The following is a 14,938-nucleotide window of genomic DNA, read 5'->3' as shown; positions in this document are numbered from 1 at the left end:
GTAAGGGATGCAGCACGGCTTTTTGGGTGTGGTATTTGTTTTGAATGTGTGTGCACTACTCCTGTTCATGTTTGGTTACTTTGCATACATGTAGAATCACCATGGGGCACATGACATGGAGCTGAATTCACCTGAATTGATGGTCAGACTTGGTGACAGTCATCTGTAATGGGATTGTGGATTGTGATGAAACCATCAATGTGTGTAACACTGCCCTCGGAAACATACGGGTTGCACCGGGTTGACATGGTGTGTGAATTCCCCATTAGAGGCTCAATGGTGTATAGCAGCCTCTCCGTGAGCAGCAGGGGGTGTTTAGCTGTAACCCGTCACTTGTGTGCCAGTTCTATGGATTTCCAGCATCTGTGGTGCAAAGGGGGTGCCAGTGTCGGTCCCACATGTTCATCCACATGACCTGTGCATGTGTTGACAGAGTTGCATTAGCATTCCGACACACATGACTAATAAAGGTGTCCCTCTGCCTCCAAGGTGCCTCATCTCTGTCAATGGTGGTCTGTTGCCACTGTGCATGCGGCATGTCTGGCATAGTTATCAGAGATAGTGCATATGAGTCTATGTGTAGAGTAGCAAGATGCAAGCTGTTTGTCAGGGATTAGAATCTGTATTCTGCATGATGTCCATGGCTGTGTAGGTATTGTGGTATGTCAGTCTCCACGACGACCACTGTGCTGCATGTGCATCCATTGTGTGTGTGTGTGCCATGTTGAACCAGACATTCCTTCCTTGACATACACCTTTTGCATAGTTCCTTCCTGAGATCCTTGTCTTTGTGTGCAACTTGTGGCATTGTTTTCTTGACATGGCGCATGCTGCTGCAGGGACTGCAGCAAGGGCACACAGTGTCCACGCAAACGAGCTGGTGTTCATCATGGATTGCTTGCTGACATGTGCTATGCTGATCAGCAGCATCTGTGCCTCATGCTGCAGCACACTCTGCATTATGCACAAGATCCACCAGGTCAACTACAACATCCGTGTCTAATCCTACCCTGCACTCTACGGGCATGTGCGTTACAACTCCCATGATACTTGTCCACATCCAGGGTGCATCTGCACAGCTCTGCTTCTACATCCGGCGACCAAGCCACATCAACGTCCAACAGAGATGGTGGGAATGGATCACTGCCAGCTGCAGGATGACCTTCTTAATCCACGCACACACTCAGGATGCAGCCCACAACCCCAACACAACCTTGTGGCACTGTGATCCAAGACCCCATTGTGCCATCTCCATGCATCCAACCTTGGCCGGCCCACCATTCTCCACATCCACCTGACTCAAGCATGCAGGACATGGTTCTGCCACCTGTCTACACATACCTGGGAGTAGCACCCCAGGACACTCCACATGATCCCTGACCTCTGCGCATGACTGTTGCTCTTCTAAATAGGTCTGTAGACACAGTTGTGCGGGCACCCCCTCAGCTGGTTGGGCCCATCACGGGTGAGTATGGTGCTCCATGTCTGTATTGGATGATACATTGTGACCCATGTGTGTCCTGTGCCAGACTCAGACCCCAGGGTATGGATGGTTGGAGTTACTTCTAAAATCAGGCATGGTTTGACTTTACAACACACACATGTAGTGGAATAATGCAAAATGACGGCATCATCTCTTGATTGTGATGATTTTTATTTGTGGTGGGGTACGTGTTTGGGGGGATGACAAGAGGTGCTTGGCGGGAGTGTAGCATCCAAAGTTCACTGGGGGAGTTGGTATCCTTGCCATTGGAAGTCATCAGTCTATGCCACAGTCTTTGTCAACATTGGTCAGACAGTGACCAGCAAGTCCATGTGCCAGAGAATGTCATGTGATGATGTGCTGCTGTTGGGCCAGAGGGCCAGGTGCCAGCCCAGGTGACCTGGGAGATGGTGATGTTCCGCTGACTCTCACGGTCTTTTGCGTGGACGACCCACCTTCCTGCGGGGACCCTCAGAAGCAGGCCGTGACGATGCTTGTGATGCTCCGTCGGATGAATCCTCCTCCTCCTGATCTCTCCCTGTGGCTGGTCATGTTCTTCGCCTGGTGGCACAGGGAGGGTTGCCCATGTTTTCGGCAATCCGACGGAATACACGGGTCATGTCCGTTTGCACCGCCACGAGCTCAGCCTGTCTTGCCTCCATCCGTCCTTGGTGTCGCTGTTGACAGGCATATTGCTCGGCCTGCAGGGTCTTCATCTCCTCGAGGGTCCCCTTGATGTCTGTGAGGGTGGACGCAACCTGACCCATGCCCCTGGTGTCACGCCAGTATGTGTCCAGGATGGTGGTGACGTGTGACATTACCGGTTCCTGAGCCAACTGGTCAGGTTCGCGCCTCCGCCGTCCTCCACTCCCACCACCCCTGCCCACTTGCACCTGGCCTGCCGTTGTGGGCACATCGGGTCTCCGGGACCCCTGAGGGATGGCATTTGCGGTGTCGCCTGCCTCCGCTGGGTGCCCGGAGAACCTTGTCCCTCCTGGTCAGCCTGGCTGTGTTGTCGTGTGAGGGCAGGGCTCCTGGGTGTCTCCTGGGATGTGGCAGGAATGGGGGTGGTGGTTGGCACAGTTGTACCTGACGCAGGTGCTGCAGGTGGTTGGACACCAGAGGGGCCAGGTTGGTCTGGGTCATCCACGGAGTGGTGAGAGTCGTCGCTGCCGGTGGGGTCCTCTTCACGCAGAGCCTTGTCTTGTGAGTCTTCCCCCCCAGTGTTGGGGGGAGATCGACGACGTTGACCTGTGTGAGAGAGAGACAATGTTAATTGTGTTACATGCGACATCCATGTTTCATTCATTTTTGAGTTGGCACAGTTCCTCTGGGTAGTTGGATATGTCCACAGCTTTCGACACTTTACCTATGTGTGACTCAATCTTAGTTGATGCATCTTTTGGGAACGCAGTCAGCAGTGTAGTGAGCGGGCGTAGCAAGTCATGCAGAGCCGCCTTACGTGTTGCACTGTACGTGGCCAGATGGTGTTTTTTCCATGCTATTTGAGAATGCAGGTAGGTAACTTAAGCATTTGTGACAGGGTTCTAACAAACACAGTGGGTGGGTATACTGGGTGTAAGGTTAGGTTTGTGCCTGCAGTACGGATGTACTCATGCACAGATTGTCACATGGCCCAGTGTTTATCAAAGAAAAAAGGGGGGTTAAGGCATTGCCAAACCTTGTCTACATGCACACAGTCCACCTGCTGACGAGCGGACATGGCCACACCACCCAAGGGTGATTTGGTCTCCCTGTCTCCCTTTCTCCCTCCCTCTGTCACCCTCCTCCCTCTGTCCGTCTCACTCTGTCTCCCTTTCTCCCTCCCTCTGTCAGCCTCCTCCCTCTGTCCGTCTCACTCTGTCTCCCTCCCTCTGTCAGCCTCCTCCCTCTGTCCATCTCCCTCTGTCTCCCTTTCTCCCTCCCTCTGTCACCCTCCTCCCTCTGTCCGTCTCCCTCTGTCTCCCTTTCTCCCTTCCTCTGTCACCCTCCTCCCTCTGTCCATCTCCCTCTGGCTGACGAGCGGACATGGCCACACCACCCAAGGGTGATTTGGTCTCCCTCTGTCTCCCTTTCTCCCTCCCTCTGTAAGCCTCCTCCCTCTGTCCGTCTCCCTCTGTCTCCCTTTCTCCCTCCCTCTGTCAGCCTCCTCCCTCTGTCCGTCTCCCTCTGTCTCCTTTTCTCCCTCCCTCTGTCACCCTCTTCCCTCCCTCTGTCTGTCTCCCTGTGTCCCCCTCTGTCTCCCTCCCTCTCTCTCCCCCTCTCCCTCCCTCTGTGTGTCACCCTCTGTCACCTCATCCCAGCTTCCTGGGCACACACAGTTTGCAGGTCTTTCAAAGGCCATTGGCTTGTTCATGTGGGTTTGTTTCTAATCTCCGGGCACCCATTGGGCAGAGTGTCTGAGTCTGCGCCGCTGCTGTGGCGGTGTGTGCTGACACTCTTTCAGAGTGATGCGTCTTCATTAGCTGCTGTTATGTGCAAATTGTGCCTTCATACCCATGTCATCCTGCAACGCGGCCACCATTTGCAGGCAACACAGTACTGTGTGGGGACACACTGTTTGTATGGCTGTGCCCTAGGCCATATGGGCTGAGGGCATTGTTGTGTGCTTCTGAGTTGCTCAATGTTAGTTTTGAGGCCCGCCCTCCCGGCATCGGGGACATCCTGTCTTGTGTTGGTGTTTTGTGTGGCCTGTGACTTGGCATGGCCTTGCTCGGTGCATGGGGCATGGAGGCGCTAGTGGCATGTGTGTGTTTTTGGAGTGTGGTTGGGTCTGGTGCTGGCTTTGGGGGGGTTGCGTGCATGATTGGGATTTTGGTTGTGTATGGCGTTCCCCCCATGTGAGGTGAGTTGTTTGTGTACTCACCAGGGTCTCGGACTCCTTCTAGTCCGTGTACTCCCACCGGCGGCAGGGTGGCCATCACCTTCTCCTCCCAGGGATGGTATTGTACCCGTCTGCGGGGCGGCCCTCCTCCAGTGATGTTCCCCTGGTTGTGATGGTCTGTCATTTTGCGGCGGACCGTCCTCCGCAGATCGTACCACCTGGCTTTGGCACTCATGCCTGGTCCTTCTGTTGGCCCCAACAGCATTCACAGAATTGACAATCCTCTGCCACATGGCTGATTTTTGGGATATGCTGGTCTGTCTGACCAATGTTCCAAAGAGCTGTGGCTCGACTCTGATGATTTAGTCGACAAGGATCTCCAGCTCATCCTTTGTGAACTTTGGATTCTTGTTAGTGGGCATGGTGTGGGGTGTGGGTGTGGATGGTTGTGGGGGTGTGGGTGTGGATGGTTGTGGGTGTGTGAGTGTGGTTGTGAAGGTGTGTGTGTGTGAATGTGATGAGGGGGTGTTTGTGATGGTGGTTGTGTGAAGGAGTGCAAGTGTAAGGTGTATTGATGGATGTAGTATGGTGCAGTGCGTTATCTCTGTGGTCTGGCAGTAGTGGATCTGTTGCAAAGGATCATGGTTTGTGTGTGTTGGGCCTTTTTATTGGTCCATTTGTGGGTGGGGCTGTGTTTGAACTTTGGGTGGGTGTGTTATAAGGAGTGGTTGTGTTTTGGGCCTCTGTTTAGCTGTTTGGCAGTTGCAGGTCAGTGTATAGGATGTATTTGGGCTTGTTGGACATGTTTTGTGGTGTTGTGCGAATCGAATTGACTCTCCTTGTGTTGTTTTGCTTTGTCCTGGTTCAGTACGAGTGTTTTTGGCGTCTGTACGGTGCGTACAGGGGCCATGTTGTTGTACAGTGCTGACCTTTGGTATGGCTTAGTACGACTCGTACATGCGCGATGTTGGGTGAGGGTGCTGGTGTAGGGGCCTGGGGTAGGGTGCGTACAGACACGGGCAGGGTGTTGGTCCGCACCGTCCATAGGTGGTGGGGTTTCGCACCATACATACAGGGGGGGCTGGGTGTACGCTCCATACATACACGGGTGGGGGTGTGCTCCATACATACACGGGTGGGGGTACGCTCCGTACATACACGGGTGGGGGTATGCTCCATACATACACGGTGGGGGTACGCTCCGTACATACACGGGTGGGGGTACGCTCCATACATACACGGTGGGGGTACGCTCCGTACATACACGGGTGGGGGTACGCTCCATACATACACGGGTGGGGGTACGCTCCGTACATACACAGGTGTGGGTACGCTCCATACATACATGAGTGGGGGTACGCTCCGTACATACACTGGTGGGGTGTGGGTACGCTCCATTCATACACGGGTGGGGGTACGCTCCGTACATACACGGGTGGAGGTACGCTTCGTACATACACGGGTGGGGGTAAGCTCCGTACATACACTGGTGGGGTGTTGGTACGCTCCATACATACACGGGTGGGGGTACACTCCGTACATACACTGGTGGGGGTTCGGCACGTACATCCGCGGCCGGGGGGGCGTTTGGCGCGTACATACGGGGGCTGGGGGGGTGTTCGGCACGTACATACGAGGGCTGGGGGGCTGTTCTGCGCGTACATACGGGGTCTGGGGTGGGGTGTTCTGCACGTATGCGGGCACATGTCTCCATGGTTGCTATAGGAGTTCGGTCCGTATGGTGTTTTTTCCATACGGTTGTAAAATCGGAAGGACGGGACGGATTGTACTTGCGCGGTCGGACTTCATTTTTCCGATTCGTAGGTAAAACTGTCTGGGGACGTGTCGGACACTTTTTCCGACCCGAGGACGTGTCGGGAAATTTTCCCAATGCGATTCTTATGGAATTTTTCACATACGAATCTTACTTGCCAGTTTGTACAGGACTTGTACGATTCATACGGTAAAAAAAACGGATACGATTCGTACGGGGGAAATTTTTAACGGATCGGAATCGGCACCTTTGTAGGGGGAGGACTCTAGAAGCTTCTCCTACTTCAAAGTGGCCACAAGGTAGAAATCGTAGACCCTCAGACCCAACTCTTCAGTACACATTTGAAACCATGGAAGACTCAGAAAAAGGACTGCTGGGCTGCTGCCTGAGTGAGAAGAACTGGACCTGCATCTTGAGTCTAGTACCATCAGAGTGTCTCCAAGAGCTAGCTGACTGGTCTCCTGTTCAGAGCAGCTTTACTAATAGAAAAGGCTCCAACCACCCTGAACCCTGCTCCTGGACTCTGCTGGCTGTGAGTTTCACTCAACAAGTGGTGACTCCCCAGTCCTGCAGCCTTGGAAGTGGGCATGAAGGTGCTATACCAACCCAACTGTGGTCCTATATGACCCGATGCAGCATGACACATCACCTTTAGCTCTACATTGGAACTGCCACTGCCCTGAGCATCCCTGACGCCTGACTCGCAGCCCCTTGGTACATCCACTGCATGACACATCTTCAAAGCATACTCGATGAAGTACCTTGTATCGCAGACCTGCAACTCCTGAGAAATGCTACTGTGCAACTATATCCTAGATCGATGCAGGACCTTACATCGCAGCCCTGGAGCTCCTCAGAACTGCTGCTGCACAACACATCATCAACACAGGACCTTGCAATGCTCCGCAACCAGGATTTAGGGTAAATTACTCGGTGGTCCTAACTTTGTCATTGTATCTAGGCTTCACTCCACCACGGTCAGCCTGAACTTTTGACTCTGTCTCAGTCTGGTGTGACCAGATAACCACAGTTTGCACATTCTGCTTTCAAGCACTATTCCTACTTAAATCTTTAAAATTGCATATCCCTGATTCTACTGATTGTATTTTTGTTGTTTTGGTGTCACATAATTTATTACATTTTACTCTATTTTTCTAAATTGTTGTGGGATTCTTTGTGTGTTGTGTTTGTGTGCTGCATAACTTCTTTACACATTGCATCTAAGTTAAGCCTGACTGCTTTTGTGCCAAGCTACCAGATGGTTAAGCACAGGCTAATTTGGGGTTTGCTTCTGTTTCACCCTGCCAAGAATTATGGGTACTGCCTGAGTAAGCATTTCAGCCCCCTCAACAAGTAATCCTATTTCCCACAGGCACAGTCTCTCTCTCCATTTTTACGGTGTGTACCACCCATCTCACAAGAATTCAGCAATACACAAATCTGTCTGGGGGATTCCTCTACCTCCTCAAGTCTTAATCAAGCCTGGACTCCACAAAATGGAACCCAGTTCCCTCCATGTAATGTTCCATTACAGGCACACTTGCACTCAGTGTATGCACACAGCACACACACTAACCAATACTGTTACCTCCATGCATTGTGCCACCCCAGTCTCACACATTCAATATACCTCCACTGCTCGGTATTGAAACCTTTATGTATTGTTCTATTGTGTGCTACTTTCAGGCACACAAACTGCTAGCACACACATTCACCATGCGAGCTGCACAACACCACACCCTTCATGTACTGTACCTTTTGCAGATACACATACTGTAGGAGAGTAGGATCTGCTTCACATGTTTACCTCCACTTTTTGCTGGTGTTTCACTGTTTTTCGACTTTTGTCCGGCTGGGACCCTGCTATTCAGGGCCCCAGCCTAGCTACTTCCTCTCTAAATTGATTGCATGTACTTTAGGTACACTCCAGATTGGATTCTGGGGTACCCTTGTGAGTACCTGCTATATGGTATACTATGTACCCAGGGCATAGGTACCCCAGAGGCCTGCCAGGGGGTGAGGCATGTATTGTGCCACCCTGGAAAGCCATGCAAAATGACACCACAGGTCTGCTACTGCAGCCTGGGTAAGGTGGTGCATGCACCCCTTACTGAGGTATAGGTTCACTATACCTCACCTATCACTGCACATAGTAACCTATCAGTCACCCCTAAGGCAGGCCTTATCAATCCTGAAGGCAGGGTGCTTGGTTATATGTGAGAGGGTGCCCAGGCATAGGCTGAGCCTCTCTGCAGCCTTCAGAATCTCTTCTCCGGGGTTGTCAGTGGTGCAGTCTGACCATATACTCTTAAGTGCATTATATCTTAAACGGTTAATGCTAACTTTGGACTGATTGCACGGAAACATGTCATGTTTGGTGTCAAGCATCTTGGAATCATACCCCCACACCAGTAGCTGGTGTGGGAGTATGATCCCATCCTTCTAGAGGGAGAGACATGACAGTACTGGTATACCCGGTAGAAATCTAATAGATCCCAGGCATCACAAAATGGATGCTGCAGTCACAGACACGGGTCTGGCCTCCTGCTACTGACCGAAACTCTGTCAGGGGAGGCCTGGACAATAGGTTTCCTGTCACAGGGAGGTGTAACCACCTCCCAGACAGGCTTATGTGTATTGGGGCTGGGTGGGAGCACTCTCTGAGTGCTTTGAAGTCCTGCACTGGGGGCACATTTGGTGTCCCTGTGCGTAGTCCAGCTCAAACCGGTTCAGGGGCTTCCAGCCCCAGTTCTGGTGCAAAACTGGACAAAGGAAATGGGCGTAGCCACCCCTCTTTCCAAACCCTCCCATAGGTGGGTCCCTAGAGCTAGTCCAACCCCGTCCTTAAGTATAAGTAAGGAACCGCTGTAACCAGAACTTTAGATATCCCTGGACGAAACTCTGAAGCTGAATCCTGGAACTTCGACACTCTACTAAAGATTAGAGGACTGAAGAAATCTCCCTTGGGGTCAAGGAGTGACTCCCCTGCTTGGCAGGCACCAATGAAGCATTTTGCCAGTCTGCATTTCTGAAGCTCCCGCTAGACTCCGAAGTATTTGCAGCACAGGAAGAAAATTTCCAGACATCTCAGAGGCCAACCCGAGTTCCCAGCAAAGCTGAGACCTGCAGCCCTCGTGAGTTGCGTGGAACCGGAACTCCTGGTCACCGTGCACTTTGGCAAGTGCATTAACTTCTCGACATCTCTTGAAGTTGTGCTTGGGCTCAGCTGTAGCTCCCACCTCGAGCACAGAATCCACCGAAGATTGTTGCCCTAGTCACATTGAGTGACCCGTGGGCCGCCATTTTGTGTTTTGTCTTGAGGTCCCTTCGCGATCCCTGGTCCATCAACTGGCGGGTACCTGAGCGGGTAACTTTGAATTTTCTTGGGCTTCTCTGGTTGCTCCAGATGCGTCTCAACTCCCTACCAAGTGGTGAGTCCCTCAGACCTTGCTGGTCTGCACTGAAGCATCTTTCTCTTTTTTTGCGTGGGTTGCTGTTGCCAAGGCTTGTTGTGTCCAATTCGGGCACCGATGCTGCAGCACTCGACATCCTTTGTAGGACAGTTTGAATCCCGCTCCTGGTCATCCTCGACACCTCCTGGTCCTCGTGGCTGAAGAGTCAAGCTTCACCTTCTTCACCTGAAATCACCCGACATCGGTGGGCAGCTGCCTATCGCCTTCCTGGTCACTGGTTAGTGACCCAGACTCTGTCCCCTCTGCTTTCAGGTTCTTCTTGACTCCGATCCAGGCTTGGATCTTTTCGGACACTTGGCATCTTCCCGGCAGCAGCATTTCTTTGCCAGCTCCCATTGAAATCGACAACGCGACCCGACACCATTTGTCACCTATGGACCCGGCTTCCCTGGGTGAGGTAACACGAGTACTCCGGTGCTCCCGTGGGTGTTGCCCATAGAACTTCCTAAGTCCAAAAGGGTTTGGTCCTGACTCATTGCTAAGTGTCCCTAATCTTTAAAAATCTAACCGCGACTTTCCCCATAGAAGCTAACGGGAGCTCGCGGCTGTGTTTACACACTGCACACGGCCTCCGTGGGTCTCGTGTGTCACTACCTTGGGTGGTTCCTTGGGGTCCCAGCAATTCTACAGGCTCTAGGCCTTGTGTCTAGTTAAGTCATGGTTCTTATACCACTATTTTAGTATATGGTTTGGCTTGCCCCTAGGGCCTGACGTGTATTTGTGCTTATTACTGTGATATTTGAAGTGTAAATTATGTGTTTTGACCTCCAGCCTCATAAAGAGTCTAGGAGGGTGTATTTAGAAATAAATACATATATTTTATATATATATATACCTGGTGTGATTGTCTTTCATTTAGGCACTCAGGAGATTATAGACTGGTAAAACAAGCTGCTTTACATTCCTTCAAGACTTAGCCTGAAGGCTGCTCTCCATAGCTACCACTAGGATAGCTTTCAATAAAGGCTGTCTTTAGCCTATAACCAATAAGGGGTTTTTTGGACTGGTACAGGGTGCCCACTATTACTAGTGGACAGCATATACCAGGCCAACTTCTCACACATACACTCAGTGCATACATTCGCCATGCATGCACAGCACTACATCTCTCATGTTATGTACTCCTCGCAGATATACATACATCCAGTAGTTATACTCAGCACACACATACTGCAGAGCACTGCTCTGTACCTGTACTGTACCCCTCCCAGACACAAGGACACCCAGTGCAGAGTCACCACTCCTGTACTGCACAACACTTCACGTTTAATTGATATAGGCCAAAGGTGAGCTAAGCACACAGCTGCAGAAGTTTAAAAAGGGGAGTGAGCTGGTAGGCCTCACTCCAGTGACACCGGTTAAAAAGGACCTGTTCACTTCTAATGTTCGCTACACGGTATGCTGCTTAATTCCTGGTGAAGGCAGTAGCCTTCCACCACTATAAGGGTAGCGCTTTGGGCACCCCTCCCGGTCCAATAAGACTCAATCCATGAGACGGCCTATTTGATGGCACCCACGCATGATCTGTATTTGCCTATAACAACAAAAATCTGCATTAGAGATACTGACATCAGTACAATCGGGCACTCAAGGCAGAGGTACATGCCCATTACCATGCAGAGGACTCGTCCATCCCAACATAAAGTATATCAGCAATCGCAATAGCTGCATCTCACTGGTGGCTCAAATAGATCTTTTTAGGTAGAGGTGTTTGACTTTATGGTCACAGGTCTGAATCATGGTGGGCTCCACTCAGTCTTTCATCTTTGAAAGGTCAGTAAAGTGAGTACTACTGGTGTAAGTACTGGCAAACCTCAATAATTCAGTGCCAGGATGGGAACATGTGCTTTATGGATACACATGACGTTTAAGATAAGACCAGATATGCTGGTACATTAATATTGAACCTCTAAAATGTACGAATTTCCCCAATTTAACAGATCGGGCAAGAGCTCATTACTCTTCAGCCCAGTCAATTCCATCTTGAAATTTTACACTAATGAAAATCAACATCATAATCTTACCTTTTGTAAAACATGAAAAATATCCTACTCACTCATAGGCACATATCACCTAAGTGCCAGCTAAAAACTATACACTGCCAGGAGAGCACCTAAAGTGACAGAGAGATTAGCATAATTACTATATCATATCCTTTTTTTGCGAAAAGGCCTGTTCTTTTAGCTGTATTTTCGTTCTTGAATCAGGTGAGCATCCACAATGCTCTGTTGACAAGTAGGACTTATGGGCAAAGAATCTCTGGCAGCTGCATTTAATTGCTTAATCAATGTTAACACATAGCAGCCTATGTAATTACTGGAACTACATCAGCGGCCCATGTACTATAACCAGCTAAGCTAATGGCAATTCAGGGCCCTTTTCAACACTATACAATTGTCAACCTTTATCATGGACGTGTAATGAATAAAAAGTGCACTGCTACCAGTAATACATGTTAATAACCTTAGTCAGTAATGAGCCCTCAACAATGGTATATATCTTAAATCCCAGACAGCTGCTGCTTCATTAGGGATACACACAATGTATACAAGGTTCTAAAATCTCCTTCTATGTGGGTTAGGTTTTTTCATATGAGAAAGCAGTATTTGTCCTAGACTGATATATCTGTGTATATATGGGTAGTTATAGTTAGGATTGTATTTCTATAGGAAATGCCTTTTTTTGCAGCTAATAACTTTGGCGCCGTTTGCCAAATCTTCACAAACCTTTCCAAATAAATGCTACTTTCTGCCTAGTTTGTGTATGAAAAGTTTCGGGGTGATCTGTCTACTGGCAAGTGGGGGGTCGAGAAAAGGGGGGTTCTTAAAAAGTGTTTTCCTCATTCATTTTTACATAGGAATTTTAGACATAGCTACAGCCCGAATGGCGGAATGAATTTACACCACATTTGAAAGGAAAGCAGATATTGGTTCAGAAAGAGTGCGTTTTGTAATTTGGTGTAAACCTGTTAAGTACTTTTTGAACAATTAATGCTCAAAACTTTCCATATTTCACGCGACGGAGGATCTGTGGGGCCAACAGATCTCTAGCTGAGATCTGATTGACTGCGACTACATCAATCAGGATGAGGTTTTAGCCAGCTTACGACTTGGGACTCAGGCCCGAGTTAAAAGAAACTAGGTAAAAAAGAGACAAGGGTGCAGGGTAGAGACCCTGACACCTCAGGTCTTGTGGTGGGGTCCCAGGGTGATCCTGGCTGTGGTAACATATGTTTAGTTTTTTTTGGCATACATTTTCTGGGGACCCATGAATCCACAACAAAATGTTTTTAAAAAACACTCTTCTCTTTACAAAAAATGGTTGGGTTCCTTTTAGAGAGGGGGGGGCTCATGGTCCCCCAACCCTGCCTTAATAGGCCCCAGGGATCTCATACATAGGACTGAATGTCACTAATAAGGGGAGGGGCCCTGTGGCCCCTTTTGTGAGCCAGTTAATACCCAAAGGACGACAGCTCCCTGGACCGGCTCACAGACTGTGCATTGAGGAACTCACACCCGGTGCATAGTAGTCTCCCTTCATGCATTAGCACAAGCAGGGACATATGTCAGCTCTCACCCAGGGGGAACATTTATAAAGCTCCCACTGAGTGGAGCCCACATGCCTTTACTGCCTGCAGGAGTTCCTGCAGGGAAGGTGTACCTGCTCTCACTCAGTGGGTGATTTAAAAATGCTCCCACCAGGTGTAAGCATACTTTTGTTTTTCTGCCCGAGCAAAGCTGGCTCCTGCTGTATGCAGGGGAGCTGGCTGGGTGAAAGGGAGCCCCGGCACTGCTGCTTCAGCCCCCAACTTGCGGTTTGGTGGATGTTCCAGGTGGGCACAGGCGCACCCACCTAAAAGAAACATAGGCCCCGGAGAATGGGGTCCACGGTGCCACAATAGGCTTGGGAGCTTGGGACATGGGCACCCTCCCCTTTAAGTTAACTGTAGCCCCCAGAGGATGGTGTCCCCAGTGACTATTAAGGCATGGGGAGAGAGGCTGCGAGGCCCTCCTCCCATGTTCTACATTGTTGGGCCCCGTGGCATGTGGTCTTCTGTGCCTATTATGCTGCCTATTAAGGCTCAGGGAGAGGGACTGAATGCCCCCTTCCGTTAACATATATGTTTTGGCCCTGGGGATGGGGTCCAGGTGCCACTATTGCTCAGAGAGAGGGGCCGTGTACCCCCTCCCCTTAACATATAATGTTTTGGTCCCAGATGATGGGATCACCTGGTCACTTTGGCTCAGGTGTCTCCCATTCCCTTAAAAAAAATCCTCGTTGGATAGGGTCTCGGGTCGGAAGTGGCTTGGGGAAGGAGACTTTGTTAATGCGTTAGATGCAGGGCCTAGCCTTAAGCCAGGCTCTGAGGCCTACTTTGAGCTGGGCACTGGCAAAGGCCATGCGCTTTGTGGCATTGCTGCTTGTGCATTTTGGATGCACAGCCTGGCCCTAGGTCAGGCCCTATTGCTAATTCCACGAGGCGCACAGCCAAAGAACTTGTGTTACATGCGGTTGGCTGCCTACGCCCAACTCCCATCGCACACTGAGAAGGCCATAAGGGGTGGAGGGGTGGCATTACATTTGGCAATAAAATATTACTTTACATTAAAAAAAAAACACTAGAAATTCACTGACAAATAAGGTTAAAGTAGCATTATAGCCAGAGGAGAATTTCAGTGACAATATGTTTTAAATTTAAAAAACACACTGAAACCTACCAGTTAGAGTTATCTCAAGTTGCTATAATGCGTGCTCTAAAATAACTATAACTCGCGCTGTCACCATGCACTACTAACTACCCCATGTATTACATCACTCATGAGATCTTCCATGACATCTTTGATAATATCACTGCAACACTTGCAGCTCGGTAATTGATAAGAAAACTTTTGCATGGAGGGGACGAGGGTTCTAGTTACCTAAAAGTGTTAACCACTCCCATCATAAGCAGAGACTTCCTTGCTGCTGCTTACTGCATAATAGCGCCTGCCTTGGCTTTAGCAATGCTTTGGATTTTCAATTTTTTTTTGTATTAATTATTTATATATATTCCTTACAAACAGCTGGACAAAGACCGAACAGACTATATGGAACAATACCTGTGTTTATCTCATATTAAAAGGTGCCTCCTTATCATTCTGCAAACAACTTTTGCATCAAGGGCACCAAATATAAGCTAAACTCTGTATAAAAGGGGCAGCGACAGAGTGGAGACCTCGTTGATTTTTCACACTCTGGGGGAAGCGCGCTGGTGGCTTGTGCTGTCAGCACAAATTATAAAGCACATAAGAACAGGTTCCGGGGTCCTGCTATATTTCGGTAGCCATTTGCTGCAAGACAGCAGTTGTAGGTGCCTCTAGCGAAGTGTTCTCGCAACTCAAAAA

Source organism: Triturus cristatus, chromosome 11, assembly GCF_964204655.1.
Source record: "Triturus cristatus chromosome 11, aTriCri1.1, whole genome shotgun sequence".
In the NCBI taxonomy this organism is placed as follows: domain Eukaryota; kingdom Metazoa; phylum Chordata; class Amphibia; order Caudata; family Salamandridae; genus Triturus; species Triturus cristatus.
This window is presented reverse-complemented; position numbering follows the sequence as displayed.